The sequence below is a fragment of the Meleagris gallopavo genome, chromosome 7, assembly GCF_905368555.1.
Source record: "Meleagris gallopavo chromosome 7, MGAL_WU_HG_1.1, whole genome shotgun sequence".
Classification (NCBI taxonomy): domain Eukaryota; kingdom Metazoa; phylum Chordata; class Aves; order Galliformes; family Phasianidae; genus Meleagris; species Meleagris gallopavo.
In genome coordinates this window covers 3,862,124-3,889,126 of record NC_139410.1, presented here as the reverse complement: position 1 = coordinate 3,889,126, position 27,003 = coordinate 3,862,124, and the positions used below count along the sequence as shown (strand labels likewise).

The window sequence follows — 27,003 nt, the reverse complement described above, 5'->3', positions numbered from 1 at the left end:
AAAAGAGAGAACAGTGGGATGGTGATTGTGTATGTAGAATTAGTGTAGCAAAGCTGGTTTCAAGTAAGAATGATGCTGTATGAGTCACAACAACAAAAAAAGCAACAGTTGAAAACTGGTGAGATGGATGAGTCACAGGGAAGCTGTTTATATCCAAAGTCCAGAAAAACTTAGTGGAAATGCTGGAAAAATCAAAGGTATTGGCTGGTTGTCATAGATATAATGCAAACAGCTACCATAATCTATATGTCCAATCTCAAGAGATTATAGTCTAGAATAGAAAAAGATTAACATGTTTAGCTGAGAGTCAAACTACTGTCTGTGCTCTGGCCTGAGAAGTGGATTTTGCAGTTTGACTTGAGGTTGTAAAGCCTGTTGGCTTTGCTGGGAGTGCAAACCCCCAAGTATCATAGTGCACTTGGACACCTGCACCCTGCGCAAAAGAGAGGATGTGTTTCAGCCAGGAAAAGCCTCAGCTGTTCCAGAAGGTCAAGGAGCAGCTCGTACTGCTGATGTATGTTATAACAGCCTTCATCTCGGATGTTGGGAGGCAGAGGGACAGAGCCTGAACCTCCAGTCAACATAGCAAAAGCACTGTCTGCAGCAGTATACTTAGAAATGCGTTTGGGCACTGGATATAACATTTAAAGGATAGTTGGAAGTCGAAGCTTCTCAGACAATGTGAATAATTAACAGGAGAAAGAGAAGAAGAGATGGAGGAAAAAAAAATAAAATGGAGGCAGTAAAAAAAAAATTGTCTTTTGTTTCTTCCATGTTTATGTGGAATCAAAGTGGAAAAAAATGTCAGGTCTTGGAAGGAAGAGGAAATGCGTTTGGGCACTGGATATAACATTTAAAGGATAGTTGGAAATCGAAGCTTCTCAGACAATGTGAATAATTAACAGGAGAAAGAGAAGAAAAGATGGAGGAAAAAAAAAAAAAAAAAATGGAGGCAGTAAAAAAAAATTGTCTTTTGTTTCTTCCATGTTTATGTGGAATCAAAGTGGAAAAAAATGTCAGATCTTGGAAGGAAGAGGAAGTTGAGATTATGCAAGTAGAAAATGGATGTAGCTGGAGATAAAATGAAAGAAATAAAGCAAGAGAAGACTTAAGATGAGATGGAGTATGAGAGGAGGAGATTATTGCTGGGATTTAAGTCAACCTGGAGACAGAGACACGGGGGGCTGTAGGAAAAAAGTCTCCTCCAGGGCAAGAAGCACACAGTGTAGAATTAAGAAGTTGGAAGTATTGACTTAAAGCTTTGTTGTCCTTTTCTTTATGCCATAAACTACATTTCTCTTTCTGCCTGCTCTAAATGTTTGTGGTTTACTGGTTGGCACCAGTAAAAGGCCAAAACTTGCAGTCTTAATTTCTTCACTTCTCCTAATTATTTATTGCAGAATGTATTGCACAGTTATTACTAAAAATAATTGCAATATTGAACAAATAGTGATTTATGGTAACCGCCTGAAAATGAATAAGAACACAGGTTCAGAAAATGAATTGAGTTTACAAAAGAAGCAGTTTTTGTATTTAGGCAATTTGGCTTCTTCTCCATGAAGATTTTCTTTTGTGGAGCCCCAGTCTTTTGCAAGCAATACGACTAATTGACGAATAACTAGCGTTCTCTTTAGAAGCTTTCCCTGGAGACAAGTACATTTCTGGGATTCTTTGACTTAGGAAAAACAGCTAAATTAGATGAAACTTACTTTAAATACCCTTTTCTGCAGGTTAGAAAATGTATGCCTGATTTTTGATGTCACACAAAATGTGACCTGACCTGTTAATGACTTAATTCAATTCAGGTGAATAATTTCTACTCATTTACTTCATCGATGTCTTGCTTAATTTCTTTTGTGAATATTTCTATTCCTTTTTTTGTTGGGTTTTTTTTTTTTTTTGAAAGACTCAGTTTTTAAATTTCAGTTTTTCAAATGCCTCAGCAGTAACTTCTGTTATCCTCAACATTTCTGTGTCACCATAATGTGAACCACTGCAGTCGGAAACATAATCCTCTAATCTGGCTAGCTCAGACACATTGTTCGTACTGGGACATTTTCCAATTTAGTGTATTTATTAACAGCTCTGAGCACTCTGTTCACTTTGGCATCTGCAGTGGGAACACCCTTATGAATAGAAATTGTAGTCCAACAGTTTACGCCTATGACTTACTCTATTAGCTAAAATGACAGTGCTGGTTCATATGATTGTAGAACACAGAGCACTGTCTTTTGTTTCAAAAAAGCAATGAGATACATATGCATGTGTGTATGTATGCGTGCGTATGTATGCTACACATAAACATTTGTCCTGTGAGATTTGTCACCGCTTTTGTTGGGATATTTCAGTCCACACAGTGTTTTTTCTCTCACTGCAGATATGTACACAATTGCTTGCAGGGAGGCATTTTTAGGAATGACATCCATTACTGAAGAGCTTACTAGTGGTCACTGTTGAAGGCAGGGAACTGGTGCAGATAAATATGCAGTGTAACCTCCCCCCCCCCCCGACAGCAGGGGATTGGAATTAGATTATCTTTAAGGTCTCTTCCAACACAAGCCTATGGTTCAATGGTTATTGATATTCAACTTCGGGTTTACTTTGAACACTAGAAGAGTAAGTACTCTCAGGGATGTAGGTAAGTTTTAGTAAAGTCAAAACAAGCTGCTGCTTATGTATTTATAAAATCCCAGAATGGGGTGGAAGATCATCAGTGATATGATTTAATTTAGAAGGGCATGCAGTTGAACTAGAGGTTAATGGCAAATATCATCAAAATCTTTAATAAGAAGATTGAATCACCAATATAGGGAATACAATTCTGGATTTCTATGAAACTAAGATTGATCTTAATGTGGATGGTGTATGCTAGAAGTGTGACAGATGAAGACCTTTGTCTTTGAACCTGCAGGTGCAAAACTTTATTCCTTCTCCCCTCCCCCCGCCTTGAAAAAGCCAAAGAGAAAAAGGTCTTGTGCATAGTTTCCCAGAATGAAACCAAGGATGAAAACATTGCTCAAGCTGTGAAACAAGAAGGAAGGCTCTTGGAGCTAATAATATTTTCTATTACCGAATGCTCTGAGATCTAAAAATTAAAAACAAGAGCAAATATTATTTGTATTTATCTTTATGTGCTATATTAAATACACGCTCAAAGGTTTTAATGTTTTTGAGAAATACTCATTAATAGCTATGATTAATTGTAAAAAGTAACCCAAGCCAATTAGGGAAAATATTAGTTTATAACATTAAATTGTGTTAAAGAGTTGGAAATTAATTTTCTAAAAACTAGGTACATTTATTAAGAAGGCTTCTGATATTATAACACCGAGCTTTTGGAGGAATAAGCAGTGCTTCGTTCTTTGTAGTGCTTGCCATTCTGGATTTGCCCACTTGGGATTTAGCAGCATATGAAAAGCTGTTTTCAGCTGATAGTGATGGCACCAGCACTTAGTGATGCTACCATTGTAAGGAGAAAATCATTGCATTAAATGGCTACTGCGTCACAAAAATGTCATCTATGCATGCTGCAACATGACGTGCTAAAAAGCTGCAGAAAGGCTCAGAAATCAGGGGCGTCTTCACTAAGTGTTTCCATTGTACTTTCATTTGGTACTCTTGTTTCTCAGGAACTTAGACATCCATTTTGTATTCAATAATCTCCATTGCCTGCAAATTACTCCCTGCTGCTGCCTTACTTCTGGAATCTTCCTCAGCTCAACATTTCCCTGCAGTTCCTCCTAATATATGCATCTGTGTTTCTTTCTGTACCTATGTGTTATTCCTTCCATATGCTGAAGACTGGACATGCTGACTTTGCACATTTATATTAGTTACCATCTCAACCAGCTTCCTCACTTAAATAATTATTGACAACTGTAAATCAGTGCTTGAAATTGAAGTCCTGTGACATCTAAGAACTAGAAATATGTGACTATCAATTTACTAACACTGCATCTTCAGTGTACAAATGTTTCTAAAGGTGGCATTGTACAATATAACAAACTAAGAATTGCTGAGCATTTTTAGCCAAATCTGTTGGTATATCTTTCAGCTATACAAAATAATCCAACATACAGCTGCAGTCTGAAATTCACTGAGCCTAATTACTCTCAGCTGCCCATTGTATTTGTCTTTTCTGCTCTTAACTGACCCCTTCTAAGGTGCCATCGAGTCCAGTGCAACAATCTGCTGCAAATAGCCTTTACTCACATGAGGAATTGCTCCCAAGAATTATGGTTTGATATACCGATAGCTCTCACTGGATCAGATCTAATAAGAGTTCACCTAATGCAATTTCTTACGTAAATGAGTTTTCCAGACCATTTCTCTCTTTTTGGTTGTACTGTTACCAACTCTTCTACCATACTCCACAGATATTCATCATTTTTCCATTTCTTTCCTATAAATGAAATGTTTGCTGAACCTAATTGATACTGAAATGTCTCTTCTTGCAGAGCAAAAAGAATTGTGCAAGGGTAATTTAGTGTATTGAGTTATTCACAGCCATTGTGTTTGCCTGCGCTCTATTGGCACTGTATTTTCTGAAGATATTGGAAATCGTTTTTGCTGATGGAACCGATGGGAAAAAATGAGTCAATCACACGAGAAAGTGGATTTGGAAAGCTCAATATAAGTTATTGTAGAAAGTTTTAAGTGTCTTAGTACATACAATATCAGCGCTTTTTTCTTCCTCAAGGATACCTGAATGAAGATATTTAAAGACTGCTGCGCCTTCTTAGTTATTAAGAACCCACAAAGAAAGAATACAAAAATATCGAAGAGAGAAACAGTCAGAAATACTGAAGTAAGGAGAGTTGCAGCCAGTTCTGCGGATTTCAGTTAAGTTGGTATAAGTTTTTGTTTGTTCCTGTAAGATGACTACTTTGAGTCTCTTCATAATGGGCCATGACAAGCCAAAATTTTAAAGGAGGGGAAGCAACAGTATTAACAGTTTCTTCTGCTTCCACCCTGGAAATCTATATTTCTGTAATAGGTTCCTCCTCTGTACGAATGAGAGCCTGTCATTTGCTTCAGCCTGAGTTTGCCTGTGTGATCTCAGTCCATGAGCAAATTGCCTTCTGCTCTTCAACAGTTCCATTCGTTTAGGCTATAAAATCTGAATAAAACTGAAGTATTCTTTTTCTTGCTTTAGTGTATCATAAATGGCTTTAAAAATACAATAGCTGTGAATTTTACCTATTAGTTGGTTGTACCTTGGTCTTTATTTTTAGTAGAGATCTTTGTAACATTGGATTACATTCCCTTATCTTGGACAGCACATGAAGAGTGACTATTGAATATAAGCTGTAGTTTTAGAGTGAGATTCCTTCCTATCAGAAGTATTTTTATTTTGGTGAAGGGACTATCCCTAAGGAAGCAGATTAAGGAGGAAATTTAGACACAAGAGGAGACACTTGTGTCCATTTTTGCTCCTGTCAATCTTTGTGGTGGTGATCCCTGTATTACGTTCACGTGCAGGGTATTCCATGGTGTAAAATCTTTATTTCCTTCTAATTACCATTCTTCTGCACAGCACTGATAAATTAAAAAACACTAATCTAAACTGATGACAATCAAAGCACAGAATACAGGAAAAAAAGTACACAGCCTTTCTGCCAGTTGTCCAGCAAATGAGATCCTGTACTCTGGAGTCTTTTTCAGGCAAAGGCTGTGAGATCAGCAAGTGGCACAATATGAGTCTGTTCTTATGTCAATTACTGTAGTGAAAATGGAAAACAGAGCGGCTGCAGCCCATGAGTACCCTTGAAATGGTCAAGAACTGCAAGCATATTTGCCATTCTGCTCAGCACAACTGGTTTAAGTACGTGCACCATCTCTGAAAACTGCTCTGCAGAGCTTAGTAATTTTCTTCCCACTGTGAGGGGATGTTATACAGGGCTATTTATTATAAACTTTAATGGAATTGAAAGCCAAAGCATGCAGACACCTTCCATCCGCCACGGCTTTATGATGAAAGTGCACAGCATGCTTTGCTCTTGAGATACCTGAAATAAACTCCTATGTTCTGGGAAGAATGTAACAAGGCTGAACCACAGAAAAATACCACAGATCTCCACTTAGATCTCCATAAAAGAAAGACCATGATAAAAAGCATCCATTTGTCACTGTTCTGACTTCTGCTCAACTGCCATTCCTTTATGATAGCAGACTGTGTATGAATAACTGAAATTTATGTCATTAAACCATTTCTCACAGTTCATGTTTAAAAATGGCGCCAGTATCAACTGACATGAAGTGCAGTCTGCAAGTCTGTAATCTGTGCTGTGTGGCCATAGAACTGGTTGGAATTCCTTTTTCTTGCCCTTTTGATACCAAAGACTGCAACTGCAACGTGAAAAGCTGATCAGGCTTGTAAGCAATCCAGTTATTATACGCGATCCAATCTTTTTCTAGTCAACTGAAAATGGGTGTATTGGATATGAGGATCTTTAATGCTGTCTCAGTGATTTTCCTGATTCAGGTGCTGAAATTGAGCCATAGCAAGCAGTAATCAGCTGAATTAGCATTGTGCTGCTTGTGCCTGGAAACTGATTGTACTGAAGGAACAGTTTCCCAAAGCTCACCAAAAAGCAATACTGACAATGTTTCTGGCTTTACCTATCCTCGTGCTTTTTATAGATTCTGTTCTCAAAAAACCTCCAGCACAGATTCGAACCCCACCTTCAAGTTCAATTTAAGTACATGGGCATTTCTGAAGTCTTAAGCTTTTAAATTGTAAATTCATAGATCCATTAAAGATAATTTTAGAATTATCCTCGCTGCTACCACAGTTCTCTCATCTTTCAAAGCTTAGCAAGCTTTGTCCTCAGCTTGATTCTTTTTTTTTCAAAGCTTTTTCTGTCTGTTGTACACGATGAAAAGCTGCAAAGGGAAAACGTGTGTGGAGAGGGCACAATAGATAAAGCACAGTTACACAGCAGTTGAATTTGAAAGACATGCTCAGTCCTTTAATGTCTACTTTCAGCACTTTAAAACACTATCCTCCACAATAATCTCTTAAGTGTTTTATCTGATGCTGGTGCCCAGTGCTGGTTGGTACAAACAGTGCTAACAACTTGGCTAAAGCGATGGTTGGCAACTTCTGCATTGTTTATAGTGTCTCTGCCACAAAAATGCTTATTCTAACAAGAAATATTGAACCGCTCCAAAAAGTTGCTATTTTTAAATTAAAAAAGAATAGTTTTGAACTAAACCCAAGTGGCATGTGGAGTTTTTGCTGAATGTAACTCCTGCATGTGTGTATTGAGCCCTGGAGCACTGCGTAAATGCAATTAGAAAATTGTATTACAGCATTTTGGTTATGAGGAATTGATTTTTAAGCAACTGGCTTCTGATCAGAGAGCAAAAGTTCTTGTGAGGACTCAATTTTTGGCAAGGAGATTTTAAAAGAGAGAAGCTTTTTTTTCTATAGTAGGTGTTGTTGTGCTGTTTCAAATAAAGGTCACTGTGAAAGAGAGGCCCTCAGTTGAAGGGATTATAAAAAGTTAAACTTATTTTAAACTGGAATTCTGATAAATAAGATGTGCTTTCAACTGCCAGCGAATTTTGCAGTAATCAATAGTTGGTGCTGAATTCTCCTTTATGATAAAGTTAGGCCAAGTTCTCTGTCTCTATGAGGGGATGAAGACTCCCTGTTATCTTTGGCTCATCAAGGACAAAAAAAAAAAAAAAAAAAAAAGCTTTAAACCAGGCGTTCTATTACAATAGCAAGGGTTCGGTGAAGTGAAAAAGTTTAAAAAAAAAAAAAAAAAGTTCCTGAGAGCCTTTCCAGTTCTTTATTCTTAATGATATTATGTCAATGGTAATTACTGCTGTTAGAAATCATTTATGAAAGCCTTATTTTATCAGAAGTTCTGCTCTAAGTAGAGAAACAGGGGACATATGGAATAGAAAAAGGTTTTTGTTGTGCAGGCAGTTTTCAGTGCAGTTGATTCCAGTGCATGATTCCATGGTAAACAGAGGTTAATTCAACTTTGAGAAATTAGTCCCAGATGCAGATTGGAACGAATCCACTGTGGAGCTGCCTGGTCTGGTGGTTGGTGACCCTGCACATGGCAGGGGGGCTGCAACTAGATGATCATGACGGTCCTTTTCAACCTAAGCCAGTCTGTGATTAGCAGAACTTGTAGTTGGGCTTTGTGGCTTTGGTTCAACTGAGACATACTCTTTTCCCAGTGAGGCTATGGATGCCCCATCCCTGGAGGTGCTCAAGGCCAGATTGGTTGGGCAGCCTGATCTGGTGCCTGATTTAGTGGTTGGCAGTCCTACCCGTGGTATGGGGGTTGGAACTAGGTGGTCTTTAGGTCCCTTCCGACCTAAGCCATTCTCTGATTCTATCTCATTGGAGAAGTGGGTTTTTTGTTCCTTTTTCAGTTGCCTGCGTCTTCTATCTATGCATCTTAAAATCACTTCTATTTCTTAGAAATTGTCCTAACTCAATTAATTATAATCACGCTGAAATGGAACTACATGAAAGTGAAAAGGCAGATGAAAAAGCTCAGTTGCACAGGGTTGTAATTCTGGAGCGCTTCACCCTTTCTTAACACTGCATGCTTTCCTTTCTTTCCTCTATAGCTGATGAGTGGCTGCTCTGCTTTAGCCTCCAATGCACCTTTTGAGGCACGATGTTCCAGGGAAGTCCTTGTGCTGTTGATATTTGAGATCAAAGCCAGGACCTATCAAATGAGGTAAGAAAAAACACCTTACTTCCAGTTTAGTACGTAAATATGTTTCAGTAGGAGGATAAAAGTTACTCAGCTAGCAACAATTACACTGCATACAATGGAAGATGGTGGATGTATCTACAGCACAAATTAATTCATTTTATGAAGTGGACTGAGTTAAGAGACATAAAAAGAATTGCATTATACTATTGCTGTGAATATCAAACAGCCGTTTCAGGTAGTTTGCATTTGTAATTCTACTTACAATATTAGATGTAGGAAATGTTCCTATTGCTCAATTACACTCAGCTCGGCAAATTAATTCAGGCAAAATGTGGATGCCCTATTCAGTTCTAAAGTTAACTTTTCACAGCATATGGTGTTGCTAGTGAATCCAGACAACTTGGTTTAATGTATAAATCACAGCTGAATTGCTATGAATAAATACATCATTCAGAGGTTACTATAACTAGGGTATAGTACAGTACGTTTTGCCTGACTATACATATATGTATGTGATATGTATATATATATATATATATATATATATATCTCATAGTGTGTGTGTGTGTGCCTATACACACACACACACACACTTAGTTCAGATTAACAGCAAAGAAAGCAACGTGGCAAAGCCTGCAATATCTTCAACCCTTGTCCAATGTCAGGACAAGAGGCAACGGGTACAAACTGGAGCACCATAAAATAAGGGATCCTGATTCTTCTGTTGTCAGATGTTTTGTATGTGAAGGTCCCTGGGATTTCAGTGGGCTGTGCTCTGTTCTTTCCTTAAGGTCATGGGGTAGGCATTAGTTATTAGCTCCAGGTATGAAACAGTGAACTTGAAAGCAAGCTGAAACATGGACTCGTTTGCTCCCTAGAGCTCAGCACACTGAGCCACATGGTTCTGTGCAGGAGGAAATTGAAGGACAGTTTGTGGGGAATTGGATATTGTGTGATCTCTCTCTTATTTTGCTGTCTGCTTACCATACGCCTATCAAATGTAGAGAAATAAGAGAACTCCTCATGCACCTTCCTGAATGATCACAAAGCAGCGGTTTAGCTGCTAGAGGAAGTGCTTCTCATATCAAATAAGAACGTGTGATCATCCCATCAAAAATAAGAGAATATTATTGACGTGTATGAAAAAGATTGATGCAGTGGAGTACGATATCCTGCCAGCTGTGGTTTAGAAATCTCCCATCTTTATTTGCATTGTGAAGCAGGAAAAACCATAAGCAGTGCAGGGCACGGAAGTGATGGAGGAGGAAGCAATTTAAACTATTCTTTCGTTTCCCTTCACGTGAAGGCCCTGAAGGATCAGTTCAGTTCTTCATTCAAAAAGGAGCTGTAATATGACAGGCTGTATCCAGAAAGTAGATGTTTAAAAAAACAAACAACCAAAAAAAAAAAAAAAAAAAATCAAAACCTGGGCTGTGAGAATAGAGCAGAAATTATTTTCTTTTTTTATGATTTGGTCTTTAACATGTAAGAATTTACTAACACAGGGAGGTTTCTCCCTTGTCTGGTAGTAGGCAAGTTACACGGGCACAGCTGAACTCTGTTCCTGCACCTGCAAAGATGGGTGTGCAGAACCAACAGTTCCTGCCCATTTTGTTCACTGCACTTCGAGTGCGCTTCTTCCCATCTTCTATTTCTGAGACAGTTTTAGTAATTCTGAGCATTAACTGTGCTCCACGGTCAAGTGACAACAGCCTTCTAGGACGGCAGATAGTGTGAAGCACTGATGCTCTTATCCACACAACAGTCATACCACCACCCCTGAAAATATCTGCTATGCATTTTCAAGTACGCTGAACAAATATTCCAAAGGGAAAGGGCATATGTTATTGCAGTCTTGGGACAATAAGCAGAGTTATAAGATAAAATCTATCTGGTATTTATTCAGCTTTTCTGAATGAAGAGTATCATCATTCTGCAGCACTGCATAATGCAGAACCCCAATATCCCATATAGTCTCTGTCAAAATAAACCTCTGTGTATAACTGTGGGCTCCAGATAAGGTCAAAATATAATGTCACAAGTCAACCCTGCTTCTGAAAATGTGCACCAAAAATAAGCATTAGGATTCCTAAACACAGTGTTGTGAGACTACCTCTTGAGTTTTCCATTCTGCTACTCTCAGAAGCTTAAGGATGCTGTATTTTTCCTCCACTTCTATAGCTTCTATCACCCTGATAGCCACTGAGATGTGTCTGAGTGCCTGGTAAATGCAGGTCAGCTGTGGTCATCAGGCTTGGGTAAGGCTGTCTCTGTGAAATAGCACTTACTAACAGGGCCGCTGAGGTTCCCAGCCCTGCAGGGCTCACGTGTGTGAGCTGCTCATGGAGTAAGGGCCCCGCTGCTCAAGGAATTATCGGTCCTTTTCTTGGAGTGAAGTGTCCACAGTTGGCAAAGAGGGCAACATAGTTTTGTGGCAAAATCCCAGGGCAAGTAAGACAAGGGAGGAAAAAGGGAAATTTGTAAGGTGATCTTGCAAATGGACTTCTTTGAGCTGTGCAATTGCCATAAATTGTTAAAGCGCATAAATGGTCAGTCCCAAATTAATATCCAGTTGCAGGTCACTGCAGTAGCTGGGTTTATAGGAAGTTGTACAGCTATGCATTTCAACCTTGCTTAGCAGAACCTCTGTGCAAAGATCCCAATAAGCAAGTGGCAAGATAAAAAGGAGAACAACTTCTTCTGTTTCTCTCCTAATAAAATGAGCATCATATTAATGCTTAGAACTCTCAAAACTTGTTTGGTTTTACTGTTGCGACAGAACACTGTACTACAAATTTGGAGAAATTCTCAATATTTTTTGAGTGTAATCCGTGACATTTACTACAGGTCAAATGGCTAAGGTGTATGTGAGAAGATATTTATTATATCAACATTTAGAAAGAGAACATCATTCGCTGACATATTGAAGCAGAATGCAGGAGCTCATTAGACGTGTCAGGGTAAAGGAAGTCAGGGAGAGGTAATGCTGCTGCCTTTACGCACAGCAATATTGTAACTTAGAAATTAAGTGTATGCACCACTTGCTTTCAAGTTTGGTGTATATTGATCAAGTAAAAAAAAACCCTAGGATATTTTATGAACTTGGAAGGGATCCGTAAGGATCATCAAGAACTTGAAGATGTTTATATTGAGCAAAACATTTTCACCGGTGATTACTAGTATAATCAGGTGTCTTTTGTTATAGCATCAAGTATTTCTTAATTCCACTAAAATCTGAACTTCTGATATAAATTGATCAGATGGAAAAGTTAACTAGTGATTCCAATGGATTTCTTGTGGAGGAGGGCATGCAGTCAAATGAATAATGGAGGGGAATTTTTAAAAATTGCAAACTGACCTTTGAAATGTCAGAATTTGGATATTTCCTGTAATCAACGTTCTGTGATAAATGAGAGCAGTAGATGTAAAGATCCTCAGTTCAAAAGTGTGTGTAATCGAAACCCAATGAGAGATCGATGCCCTTTTGGTGACCTTTTCTGAAAAGGCCAAATGACAACATTTATGGCAAGCTTTACTTGTGCTTGGAGGATGATAACAAATGGATTTATTGCATGTTGGTGTCCCAGCTGTAGAGAAAATCTACGTCTGTATGTGCAAGTTTATATAAGTACGCATGTATAACATTCACATAATTGTCTGCTTTTTTCATGGAAATTCAAGTGAAGATCTGAGAGCCCAACAAAATTCTTTCTTTTGCATCATTGATCACTAATGATTTCACATGGATAATATAATTACTGTGTTCACACAGAACAGGTTGGATGACTAGAAAGACAAAAAAGCTGCTCTCATGCTTTGCTGTTCTGGTTCTGTACTTGCAGGAGGAAAAAAAAAAAAAAAAAGATGAAAGAGCAAGACTTGACTACATAAAATAGCAGATATGACTGGATGTAGGAACAGATTTGTAGAAAGGTAAACAGTTTCTACTATAGTATCCCAAAGTGTTGAACTGCATTTTAAGTTGCGTGAGGGACTGCCTTCATAGGAGGAAACAGCAATGTGCCTAAGGTGAAAGGCAAGCAAAATATCTAAGTTCAGGCAGCAAACGCAGTATGTCACGCTGTTGTCTTTCAAAGTAGCGTGGAAAGAATTACCTCCTTTCTGAAATGTTTTAGTCTCAACTGTAAAATGAGCGTTCAGTAAATGACTCCTCTAGTAATAGCAGAGATGAGAATAGCAAATTAGAGCAATAGAAGTGAATGACTGCAACCATTTACTTGCTTATTTTTGCTCTTTGTGTAAATTTTCAGCTCTACACACAATGCACCTGAGTAGAACAAGGAGACCTGGCATTTTAATTCACTGCTCATACAATATGTTTATAAACCTTTATTTGCCAAAAATAAGAAATGCCAGAACTTTGCGTGCTCGCTCCAACATATTCTTTAACCACAAAGGTATGAGTGTATTAAGATATTTAATCTATCAGCGTTAAGTCTTTTAATATGAACACTGAATTTAATAATAATATTAGTTATTATAATAGCAGAGGATGGCATACTGCTTGGGCATTAAACCCCTGATCTTGCTTGTCAAGTAAGCGGTAAATATTCAGAAGAATTGCTTTGCTCATGTGAGCTAGCGTTTTACCCACCATTTTACACTTCACAATTCTTAGCTTGCTTATAAATATCAAAGATCCAATCAGACACTTGGAGATGCAATTACTGAACTTTGCTTTTATAATGTAGTCTGCAAATCTGCATTGTATTTCCAGATAGTGAGGTCCGACCTTTGCTGTAAAAAAAAAAAAAAAAAAAAGACTGTCGTGGTAAAATATTTGCCCTTCTAACATACAAGAAAGTTTTCGGCTGTCAGTGGAGCAGGTTAATTGCAAGACTTTTTCTGTTTGGTGCTTCTTTCATTCATTCAGTCAGAATGTTGTTTACCTGAGGAGATGCACCATCAGGGATATATTTTTGAGTGAAGTGGAAAAAGGCTTTCTGAGACCCCTTGAAGCATGAATGCTTTGAAGCCTTTCTGAAGGTTCTCAGGAAGGTGCCTCCATTGATACATGAAAAACCCTGATCTAACTTAGTTACGTTTTTTATCACTTGTCTTCTTGTAGTCTCTTCAGTGTAGATGAATTCACAAAGTTACACTCATCATGATTCCCCAAGTGGAACTGCTGCACTAGGAGCAATAGTGCCTTCATTAGCTCTGTGAGATGGCTGCACTGTAAGAAGAAATCAGATCTGGCTTAAGACAACTGCTGGGTTCTAAGAAGCTGCTTATAAAGTTAAGCTCCAGGTAAGATTTCTCTCACAGAGTTCCAGGCTCTGATATTAGAAATTTGCATTTTGTGTAAGTTCATCCACAGAAACAACTGCCACAAAGTTGATTGTTGCAGCAAGCTGATGGGAAATACCATCAAATGCCATTATTTTGGTCTCCTGGCTTGTCTGTGTTCTCTCATTGTCTTTGGCCAGAGAAAACTATGATGATAGAGCTCTGTGAACCAGTGTAATTGTAACATTTCTGCAGCTTTATCTGAGAATGATGTTCTAGCAGGAAAAAAATGCTGTAGCAATTCATAAAGGAAACTTTCTACAAGCATTATATTTTCTATATTTAGAAATATATTTCTATACTTTTTATATGTTTCTATATTTTATTTCTATGTAATGGCTGAAAGATGCATGGCACTTAGAAATGCCACTTGGAAAAGTGAAAGCATCAGTTTTTCCTTTTCACTTTTTGTTCTAGGTGTTTCCATAAACAGTTTGTCATCATCATTTTCCTTCCACGAGCAGAGCTCAAAATGCTGATGCTGCCATCTTTCAGCTCTATGGAAGTAAACAATTCATGTTCTCACAACGCAGTCACTGATTTAGGAAGTGCAGAGATCTGTAAATAGGTGATGGCTGCTACTTAAAAGAAAAATGTGTTCAGGAGATGCCACGAGTTCTTTTGGGACAATTCCAGAAGTTTGACCCATAGAAAAACTGTGCAAGAAAAAATACTTTGTGGCTCTTCAATGGTTTTACCTAACGAGGACTAGACTCAGCTCTACTCAGAGCTCGCTTCATTGTTAGGGAGTGCAGCTTCCCATTAAGATGATCTCTTGCAGTCTGGGCTTGGCTCTGTAGCATAGCACAAATACTTCCTATTTGCTTGAACTGGTTCTGACCTCAGATGAGATGGTATATGGGCCTGACATAACATAGATTTTTCCATTAGCAGAGCATGGTTGCATGCAACTTCTTATAGGTATGCTGGCACAGAGAGGAAGCATGACCAATGCGAAGGGAAAATATCCAAACACAGCTGTGCCACAAATAGCTTTTGCAACTTCATAGCCATCTGTTTTCAGTCCAGGCTAGTATATGCATATGTTTTTCCATGTTTTCTTTTGCATAAGTGTCAGAGCTGCTGGCTGAAAGGTTAGATTTTATTCACGTGAAAGGCAAGAAGAGCTTATCTGCAAATTGTTATGACCAAACCATGAGGTTTCAGCTTGGCTGCTGAAAGGTAGCAACTCAGTTAGCACAGCCAATACACTTCTGTGCACAGGGAAGCGCAGCTGGTATTCTAAGCTAAATCTCCATTCCTGAGTTGTACAAAAAGCCAGTAGGGATCTTTCCTCTCTTTTGCTTCTCATTATTGGAGGTGGGCCAGCAGGAGGGAACGAGAGGATTGGGGCTGAGAGATCTAGGTGCCTGTAAACACGATCAGTGACTTGTAGAAGGTGACACAATGCTGCAAAGCTCTGCGTGGGAGATTTATAATGGCTTCTTTCAAGTACTCACATTTCAGACCTGGTGGCTGAGCATCTCAAGCAGATGTTTGGCTGCTCCCATGATTTGAGACTGGGGTGGTGATAAACAGTCTGACATCAAATGAGCAGCAGCGAATTCAGTGACACACTAACATATCATATGTGGGATGAGCAATTTGCTGAAGATTCAGAGCTAGAGTTCTGACACTAAGATATCAATCAGATGAGATTTGCATTGAGAGGTGTTTGCTTTCTGCCTACAGATAAAAATCTTCTCTGAATAACTTCAGAGAATTGCACGTCAACCTGGTCTGCAACACAAATGTGAGTCAGGAGATTTTCTGTTCCGCTTTGTCATGAAAGGGGAGATGTTAAATTGCATTTAACATGGATTGGTGTATAGCATACCTAGATATTCTTTATTTATATACACGAAAGTATATCTAAATATCAGTTTGGGTGCCTACATCAATAACTACAGTGCTCTTTATACAGAAGGATGAGAAAAAAAATAGTTAAAGCTGCAGGTTTTTTAAATGTTCCATCTTTGAGACATAAGATTTCAAAGACCCAGTTAATCTTCAGGGACTGTAATGTTATTGTCACGTACAGTGCATCACGCTTATTGGACACTGAATCTGAGCATACAGAAAAAATCAGTGCTTAGTCTACAGCCCTCTAATATCTGCTATCAGCATGCAGATTATTTGGTAGGATGAGATCTAACTGATGCTTGTTGTCATTCAGGGCTATTTCTGCTTGGAACTGTTCACATATTGTTTTTCCACTCTACGTTGTTGTAATTCATACAAATCTCTTAGCATTTTGAGAAATGCTTTCTATTTATTTATTTAGCATGTGTGGAAATTAATCTAACCGAAGTAGTCAGTGGTACTAGGAATTTCCTAAGATAAAGAACAAATCACTTCCAGGAAAATTTTTACATCAGATCAAGCCAGAGCCTTAAACCTAAGTACCCCCAATCGCCCATTGGGTGCTCTTCTATTATGGAATTCCATGGATGGGAACTCCTGTGCTTGTCCATCACAGTGTAGTTCGTGGGATCCTGAATCCACATGCACAAATCTGATCACTGCACCAATGCTTGCCCACATAACATCACCTCATGGCATAATTTTTTCAACAGTAGATTGTTTTCTCTTTCTTCGACTACAGGAGGTGCTTTGTCAGACAACTCAATATGCTAACAGTGTTAGGAGGAGGAGGTGATCTTATTTAGTTGTTTCTACTGTGTGACATATGACATTCTTGATTTGATTAAAAAAAAATACAGGTCCAAAATCTCCCTTTGTTTGTGTCTGAAAACCTTTCTATGTCGTTGCATGAAGCAGTTGGTGCTTCTAGCAGCAGGTAGCTGTATTTTTGTGAGATGCCTACTCCCTAACTGGCTACTGTCATTGGAAGCATTCCACAGTTTATTTTTCAAATTAGGTTTCTTTGCTTTTCTGTACAAAAGACCACTTACTTATTTGCATTTCTTTCAGTGTCCGTTCCTCTTGATTCCTCAAATCTGAACATGGAATATGAAGTACCAATAAATACACAGTGTTTATGAATACTGACCGTTTTTTATTTCTGATGGAAAACAAGAAAATAATAGTCTGAAAATTCAAAGTGAGTTTGGAGAGGAGGAAAAAAAACACAGAAAAGATAAAATATTACACGCATAGGTCAAAGCAGGCTTAAAAATATAACTCTTGTAAAATTAGCATTACTGAGATCACTTATTTAATGGCCGAGTTAAAAGAAGCTACTACTTAAGTAACTTTCTAGACAGATCTACGGTTCATAACTGAATGAGCTTTAAGTGCTGCAATTACTATTTGAAATTTTACATAGTTTTTGTGTTTTTTTTTAAAATGTAATCTGTAGGTAGGCAACAAAGCAATCAGTATAGAACTACAAAATACCCTTCTCTGGAGTAATGGGCTTATTGCTGTGTTCAGCTCAGAAGAAAAGTAGGTTTTCCTTAAGGTTTTTTTTTTTTTTTTTTTTCCACAGGAAAGGAGATAATGAAGGAAAAGAACGTCAGGTGTGGGAGTAAATGGGGAAAAAATATTTCAGTCTCTGAAAAGAAAGCTTTGTGTGTGTACTAGCTGGTACCAACTAACTAACCTTCAAGATGAGATTAATGACCTCATGCATATCACTTTTTCCTCTTTGTGAAAATTCAGATGAGTAGCAGTGTTTTAAAATTTAGTTTGTTAAACTAGAAGAATATTAAAAGGAATATAAATAATTGCAGAACTGGGAGTAGGGCTTTCTTTCACGTGTTATCTTTTACCTGTCTGCTGTCACTAGAACATACTGAAACTGAGAAATAGATACAAAAAATGGAAGTAATTTGTACTGCTATTTATAAAAGCCGCTGGAAAGATTTGTCAGTCGTTTTCCTGCAAAGAAATTGCAAGGGATATCATACAGGTGTGGTGGACACTGGATTTGAACACAAAGGAAACTCCAGGTGTTAGGCTGTTGATATCCCTCTACAAATACAATTTTGATATGCTAAAATTTGGGTAGGATGGGTTTGGAATCTTTTTCTTTTATTCTGGATTATTTGTGCTTAGAGCTGACAAAGTGTTGTTAGTCCGTTCTACATCACTGCAGTTTTAAAAATTTCTCTTAGAATAACTGATTTTATATTTTATTGTTTTATATTTTATGCCTATGCAAAGGATAAAATATTTGAAGCGCAAAGCATTCTTCTTAGATAACCAGCTGTGGAAAACAGAAACTGTTATTTTACTAGATTTGCTATAAAGAACAATGTCATCCATATTGGACCAAAGATAATACAAAAGTTATTGTGAAAAAGATATAGTAGATTGAATTTGACAAAAAAGCTAGCAGTTGCTATTCGTTGTTGGATACTGGCAGTTAGAAAGCACTAGAAAGAGCAAGGTCTCAGCTGAAGAATATCAGCAAGGCAGCTGTTCAAGAAAAATGTCCTGTGAAGGAAAGGATCTAAATGGAAGGAAGAGAATATTATTTTATTTGATATACAATCCCGGAGTATGCACAGTATAAGGCTTTCTGAAAGCTACAGCAATTTTAAGCTCTGCTGTGAAGAAATGTGGGTGAGAAAAATCTATATACAGACCAGGGATACTAGACTGGAAAGTGTATTTATCTTCTTTTCTTCCACCTAGTTCAACATGGTAGATTATGAAAGTCAAGAGCACACTGTGACTTACTTAATACAAAGATTTCTGCATCTTTTATTGATCTATGAGCACATATTTTTTCTAATTGTCCTGATTATTGTGCATTCTCAGGCTGGATTAATGAATATGTAACTCTCTTGGATTTTGGCATTTCTATGCCAACTTCAGAGGACTTTGAACTGACTCCTTGGACATAGCCACTCTTAAATCCTTTTCAGATCTTCATGCGAACATCCTTTATCTTCTTTTTGTTGTTGTTCTTTTAATCTGTTTTAGAGCTTTGACACACTAAGAATCTTTATCTGCTCTTGTGCACAGGAGGTGGTGGATGAAGGGAGATTTTTTGCAGTGTTCAATTCCACCCACTTCTATTATCTCTTTAAGACCCCAAGGAATATTTAATTTAATTCTCTATTTTATGTATCATGATCATTATCTTGACTTCACCCCATTAATTACTACTGTACATCTTTATTGCATTTTATAGCCTGAAAATGAAACAGAAAACATTGTGGATCTGCTCACAAATGTACATGCAATCTAAGGGGAATTATTTTCAGTGGATTTAGAATTAGGTGGATATTTTCCTTTTGAAATAGTCTTTCAACAACAACAACAACAACATCAACAAAAGAAGGAATAAAGAAAGAAAGAAAAAGAAGTAGCTAGGTCTCATGAAAAAGTTCTAATGTTATTTTCTGGATTAGTTCTGAAGTCCTTTGTTTCCAGTAAATCCCTGGAGGCTGGATAACTAACAGAGCTTTGGATTAGCAGTCTGAAACTAATGACATTAAATCAATTGCTACAAGAATATATTTAGGCTGAACATTAATAATATGGCAGGCTGGGTGGCATAATGATGGAACACTGGCCTGGGACTTGGGGAGATCTGGACTATGTTCTTGGCTCAGCCTGTAAGTTGCTGAGTGACCTTAGGAAAGTCACTTTATCTACTTTTGCCTTATTAAAAAGTTCAATGTGGAAAGTGCTTTGAACTCTCCTGATGTCAAGTGTTATATCACTGCCATATATACTATAACCATACAAGTGAAATCTATTAAATGTCAAGCAGAATGAAAGTGCTGCCTGTGGTAAAAAACAAACAAACAAAAGCAACTTCAAATGCTTTAGAGTCCTGTCAAATCTCTATTTCAGTAACGATCTTCTACAAGAAATTGAAGGAATATGAAGATGCACGACGGTCTTTTGCATCTTACAAACAGCCCTTTTTGCTGCTAAGAGCAGTTTGATAATGATATATTATACAAAAATAAAGCTAGAAGGATGTGTCAAGTGGGGTGCTACAGGAGTTCATCCTGGTTATTGTAGTAGTCAGCATTTTCATTGGAGCACAAAATAAGACGTCAGGAGGGAATATGGAGAATGCTGGTATGTTTTAGGCTGGAATTCTATTGGCGTGTAACTCTGAGAAAGCCAAAATACTTAATGCCACTTCTAGTTTCTTCTGGATCAGAGTTGGAAGGCCAACTATGTGTTACTGGTGGCAAAGAGGCAAGATTTGGGGCTGCAGTGGGGGAAAGACTCATCAGAGAGAACCGAGCAAAGTTCACTTTTTGAAATTGGATTGGTCTTTCCTTCATGGGAAGCCTGAAGAATGAGGGGAATCAAATGGAACAATTAAAGGTTACTTTTGAGAACATGCAGAAGATTTCCAGAGCCTGGAGAAGGGCAAACGCAATCCTTATCATTAAAAAGGTAAAACAAACAAATGAATAAGCAAATCAAACAAACCAACCACCCCAAAACAAACAACAGGAGGATCAGAGAAATGAAAGACCAACTATTCTTCTGAGAAAATAATACTGAAGAAACAAATAAATAATTTGTAAGGAGAATAAGAACTCAGAAACTCAACCAACAAAAATAACCAAATTTAGTTTTAAATCAGCTTTTCTGATTTCAAAATCTTCTCTGTTACAAAATTATAGAGTGGCTACCAAAAAAGTAGTCAGTGTTATGTACTTGAACTTTATTTAAGTGTAACATGACGGTTTGAGAAGTAAACTGGGAAAAATTGTCTATAATTAAAGTGCCCTAAGTTTGGTACAAGGCTTTGTGGAAAACCATATTAACAGATGTTACTAATGATTTACTGCCAAACTCTCAGGTAGGATCCTGTGTGCTCTGGTTGTAGCTGTACTCAATATTCTCATCTGTAGTTTAGATAATGAAAAAAAAGCTGCTTATTAAACACGCAGACAGTACCAACTTAGGCAGCTTCAGGCTTGTAGCAAAAAATAAGAAAAAAAAAATCTCCCGAACTTTGATAACTTAGAAAAATGGCTTGAAATATAGAGTGGAACTGCATAAGGGCAAATACAAGGCACTAAACTTGTGCAGCTTCAGATCAGATGGGGATCTGCAGGAGGATCTGGGGTCTTAGCATCAGAAGACTGTCAGCTGTTGTGCAAAATGTAAGCAACCACTGGATGTACAGGAAGAAACAAGTTGGGTGAGTGAAGGAATCCAGGTGGACTCCTGTGTACTTTTTCAGCACTACCCTTCATGGAGGATGAGACAGGAGAATAGCCAAAGGAAGTCAATGAGGATGGCTGTACCGGTGAGGAGTTAAGGAGGTGACATTTCATCTGAAGAGAAAAGACGACAAAGGTGCTATATGATAATTGCCTTCAAATTCATTGGACACTGTAGCAAAGATGGGGAATCATTTTTTCTTCATGTCCAAGTGAATGAGACATCAGATAATGAGCTAAATCTGAAGCAACCGATTTAAGATAGACATGAAATTCCTGACAGTACAGGCAGCCCAGTGTGAGAACAGATTCTGTGCTCTCTCCAGGCAATCTCTGCTACTGGAAACTATTAAGAGCAGATGAAACTAATGTCTGTATTGACTGAGCCCTAAATCAAGCATTCTGCCCACATCTTGCTGCTTTTTTGGGAAGGCCGGGCTAGAAGTTGGAACGGTTACCTGGAATAGGTTGGGTTTTAGGCTTTCATTCCAGTGTTGTTTTTGGTTTATTTTTCTGGTGCATGTTTTATCTTCTGTTGCTGCCTCAGTGTAATTTATATACAGCTAGTCCATGATAGTTTCATTAGAAGGGCAATGTAAATAAAAGTGGTGAGAAAAATATATTAATGTTTGTAAAGTACTTTACGAGCCCTAGCTGAAAGGCAGTATATAAGCACAAACATTATTATGGGAAATCAATGAATAAAGTAATAAACTGAATTGAATAAGAAATGAAACAAAACCTGAAAAAGTCCTATACTCTGCACATAAAACCCATAAACTATGTATTAAACTTAAATAATACCCCATTTTAGGAGGTTTTTTTTAAAATTAATTAGGGCTTTCTCATTTTCCAAAGTTCAAACAATTAATCACAAGCCTATATAATCAAAAGTAAGGTTTATTTCTTATTCCCTATTCATATTGCAATCCTAGCATTTGAGATGATTACATACTATATATAAACACATACCTACTATGTAATCATTTAAAGTGCTGGGAGCAGTGTATAGGTAGTTCAAAACGAACATCAAACATCAATAGCATCCCAGAGCACAGCACATTATGAGAGCGGGTTTAATCTGTCCCTGAAATGAATTTGACTTGTTCATTAGTGAGATGAAGAAAACTGATTGCAGTGAACTATTTTCTTTTACATCAAAGAAGGAATAATCTTACCCTGACGATTTTTTTCTTAAAGGAAAAAATATGTTTGGAAGATTGGCAGTGTTTTTAGAGTCACAACCGATCAATCCTGGATTCTACGGCATTATTTTTATTGATTTTACTTAATCATTTAATTTTAAGATGACCCACTCTGCTTTAAATACATACGATTTTCCTGTTTCTTATATGGTAATTGCTTCTTTGGTACTAGTCCAGCACTCTTAGTATAGTTTAAAAAAAAAAAAAAAAAAAAAGAAGATGCAGAAGCATCAAATGAAGAATTGTTCAAATTGGAAAACTAATGAATATTTCAGATAAGAGAGTTGAGGGAAGAAGTTAGGGATCATGGCTTAAGAGGAGCAAATTTCTTAATCGCTGAGAGTCTGATAGTCAACAACTGCTTAATGTTAGCAGATAATATGAAAATACGTAGTAACAAATGAAAAACCCCTGAACAGCATGTTTTTTTTTTTCATAACCAGGTTGTTCAAATTCACGCTTTCTCCTAACACTGGAAACTGTTCCGGCAGCAGCAGCACCTTGAGAAGGACATCAGGAGGAAGTCAGAGAGGTAGTTTTATGAAGTGCATTAATTAGATGTAATGATGTATCCTACATTTACAGGTCCTTTCATCTAAGGTTTTTGAAGCAATTCATAAACATTGCTGCACTGCAAAAACAGTCATTGCATAAAACTTTCAGGAGTATTGAAGTATTACTGACTTGCTGTAATAACTAAGCATCAAAATGTCCAAGTCAACATAGAAATACCTTAATTTGAATGCATTTAGTAGCATCTAGATGCTTTCAATTTACCCCAATTTTTTTAATATTATTAAAAACTATACAGAGCCAGATTCTGTTCTCTCATCCAGCTGGGAGCTGTTCTGATAACTTATGTTGACATCTGCTGCCACGAGGAGCTGGCATCTGCCATGAGAGAGCTATTCTATGAGCTGAACAAACCAAAGGACCTCAGCGGCTCCCCCCACCCCTTGCTCTCCAGACCCTCCCCGATCTTTGTAGGCTCCTCTTTGCTACTTCATCAGGACATCAGGTACTCCTGTGTCCCCTCCCACTCTCCCCAGTGGGAATGGTCTGCACCCGCTGCTGCCTGCAGCCGCCAGCCCTGTCTGCCCTGCACACCTCAAGATGGTGACTTCTGCCTTTAGCACTGTGGGCTTCCCTGCTGACTTGCCACATCCTTAACTGATCTGCCTTTGCAGACTATAGCATCAGATAACCCTTTCAACAGACATCCTAGTTTGAGACTGTTTCCTCCAAACTCAAACATGCCTTCCATTGAACCAATTACTGTTCCACACTCTCATCTTTGAGAGGGATTTCAGCACTGCTGATTTTGAGGACCAGAAATCATAAGCCTAAAAGGCTTGTGTAAGATTAAATAATTATTATAATAAAAAGTAGCCAAAGAAATGTTATAATGTTTTGTAAACTTTTATTCCACAGGACAGAAGTCACCCCCTCCTAATTTACTTTTCAATGGATGCATTAGCTTATGCTTTCCCAGTGCTTAATTGCGTTTTCATCTGTTTTAAATCATTGCCAACTAGCACCAATCCTTGTGGAGTGCTGATGAAGCTGTACAAGCTAAGGTATCCACGCTTGTAGTTAGTTTTCTCTAAACAAAACTGGATTTAAAAAAAAATAAATAAATCTCACAACAATAATAGTAATCACATCTTCAAAAGCGTCTGATTTACCGATTCCACTGCAAAGCTAGGAGCAATCTTTTCATTTGACAAAATCCTGCTGATAAAGGCAGATCGGTCATTTTGACTCAGTGGTGCATATTCTGAAATACTGTGGCACAGAGGACTTTGTGTCTGTATGTGTTTGCAGGCAAGTATGGGTAAACAGCTTGAGACAAAATGCTTGTCTTCAGTTTCTATCTCTCTTTCTATCTCAGTGCTCAAAGATTGAAGTCTTCCAAACATGATGTCCACCAAATTTTTACTGCTAAAAAGTTGAGGTCACCCAATGTGAAATACAGAGACAATAAAATGTTCAAAATACCTCAGGAAAAGAATGAATGAACAATTTGAAAAAAAAGAGAGAAAAGCACTCTACTCAAAAAACAGCATCTTAAATGCAAAACACTGTTGTACAGAACTTTATTATGAAGTGATAAATCAGCACCCTGAGGCTTCATTAACTTCAGTGGAACCAGACTGATTTATTCCAGCTGAGTCAATGGCTGCATTTATATGTCTGCATAAGTCAAAATTAATCATATTTGGAAAAACAGAAGATTCTAGGAATATTTCCCAGAGGAGAAGGCAAAATATATATACTCACTTATAATTCTACTAATAAACTAATATAAGCAGGACTGAAATGTGGAGAGACCAAACATGAAACTTGAGTATGTAGACTCTTCCATTACAAAACATAGGAAATTGTCTTTGGTGGAGAGAAGATTGGACAAAACATTTCACTTCCTTCTGTGTTTTTGCTTCTTAGGTGATGCTTAGCAGGGAGTTGTGTGCCTTTCTACAGGACTCTGAGTGACACAACTGTCCTCAGGTGGACTTCTGCCCTCCTGTATGGCAAGAAACAGGTACAGTTGAAGCATAGTGACACTTTGAGGCCCTGTTTCTTGAGATAGTAGAGAACTATGGGCTGGATCATTGCTTTTTTGGTTAAAATTTCTTCAAAGTATCATAATTTGTCAGTAAGAGAATTCAACAAACTGTGGGAGCACAGTTGGCTTGTCAGCTGATGATGTAGGCAGGAAGAAGAGTGCACACTGCCTGTGGAAGGTTCCCAAATGTCCGAGTTCCTTCAAGTGAAATACAGTTACTATACTGACTCGTTGGCAGTACTTGGTGTTTGGCTCTGATGTAGAGTACAGCTTCTCAGAACTGATGGTTTTATGGTCTCAAACAGCTCACTGGGATGCAATTTGGCTGGTTGAACAGCTCTTGGCTCAGGAGTTTACTGTGTTACATCATGCTTGTACCCAATTCTTGCTTTTTTGGCATTTAGCTGCAGTTTCTGCCATCTCTCTGGTAAAGAATAAGAGGAAATTGTGAAGATTTAAGTGGTAATGAATCACCATCATTGTCTGAAAGCTTGGAAACTGCTGACCACTGCTTCAAATAGCACAGTCTATTCAGGAGACTGACTGGTTGATAGATACCTCTCAATTTAGGCAGAGGACCAGGCTCAGGCTCTCATTTGTCCTGAGTGGGCATGACCTATTCATTGATAAGGAAGAAATGCGAGAGAAGAGCTTTTGGACCTCTGCAGTTTCTGTTTTGTCTGTGGATATTTCGTCCTGGCTCTGATGTGGATTTTGGCTAAACAGTTTATAAGTGAGCATTACATCACTCTATCTAGCTCTGTTTTAATTGTAACGTGAAAAGATTTAGACATCTTTGGGACAATTTACATAGAGAATACAACCAAAATGGATTGAATATGACATTGTTAATATCTTTATTAAATTTCAGAATTTTTGCAGAATTACAGAGTAGTAAGGATTGGAAGGGACCCCTGGAGATCTCCGAGTCCAACTAAGGGGCTATGTACCTGCGCATTACTTTTGACTCACACAGTGTTCAAGCTCAAAAAGCAGGAGATCATTTTTAGTATTTATCAACTCCTAGTCAACCACAGCATCATCACTTTGAGGTAGGACCATTTTACAGTTATACCACAGAAGTTTTTATGAAAAATCAAACTTCCCTGCCAATATATTTTGTCTAGTGCTTGCTTTAATTCTCAACAGTGTAAAATAAAGTGTTCTTATATGATAATGGTTGGATGAGACTTAGAGTGAACCATAGTGCTGAAGCAGTCTTTAAAAAAATTTTTTTTTGTAGTTCCTTGTTCCTTTGTAAGGTTATCGCAGCTGTACCTCTCCTGAATTCCATACTCTGGCAGCACTCCACATCTCCAGCATTCAGATTCCTGCAACCTTCCCGTTGGCCCACATCCTCACGCAGTCTTCACGGTAAGGGGAAGAGAGCTGCAGAGAGCAGAATAACCATGGTTACTCCTACATCAAGTCAGAATTGAAAAGTAATGCCATCCATAGGCTTAAGAGAAGCTCAACCTCGCAGTTCATTTTTCAGGCTCCGTCCCTACAAATGCAGTGGGAGAGATGTCGTTAGGGTGCCCATGAGTAGCGTGCATCTGAAAGGTGATCATGTACCACTTGCTTTTGGGGTCCACTCTAAAGAAATGAATGCTCTTTTTTTTTTCAGTTCAGAGCATTTGCCAGTAGATGGTGTTAGAAATTTCTCCACAGTGGCACCAAAAGGGGCTGACATCTGAAAAAAAGCAATGTTTTATGACAGTAGCAAGAATTACTTCTCCTTGTGAATCTATATTCTGTCATAGAGCTTACAATTGCACTTGCTGAAATGCTGTCATTTTCATTTAAACTAAAGGTCCTCTGCAGCAGGCAGCTCCACAAAGGGTCTCACCTCGTCAAAAGCCATTTCATAAGAGCATGAGATTAGCAGAGCGGCAGCTGAAACAAAAGCTACCTGTTAAATACACCGAAGGTCAGCTACAGGAGGATGATGCTGGATGCTACAAAAACAAGGCCTCAAGGTACACAGAACAGATGCAAATTATAATTAGGAGTGACTGCAGCCCTAGTTTTCCTAAACCTCAGCTCTAGTGTCTCAGTCTGTCTTCCCATTCTCCCTGTAAGACAGCCAAAGCTGCTGGACTCTCCAACTATTTAGAAGA

General features: G+C 38.0%; 1 long non-coding RNA gene across 1 annotated transcript; it reads left to right on the top strand.

Annotated features, from left to right (window-relative positions):
* The first annotated feature begins 13,783 nt into the window (after positions 1-13,783).
* On the top strand, positions 13,784-26,490 carry LOC109368453 (uncharacterized). Its single transcript, XR_004160261.2, has 5 exons — positions 13,784-13,961; positions 22,761-22,849; positions 24,763-24,859; positions 25,755-25,935; positions 26,127-26,490. It is a non-coding gene; the product is annotated as an uncharacterized LOC109368453 (long non-coding RNA).
* Positions 26,491-27,003: the final 513 nt, after the last annotated feature.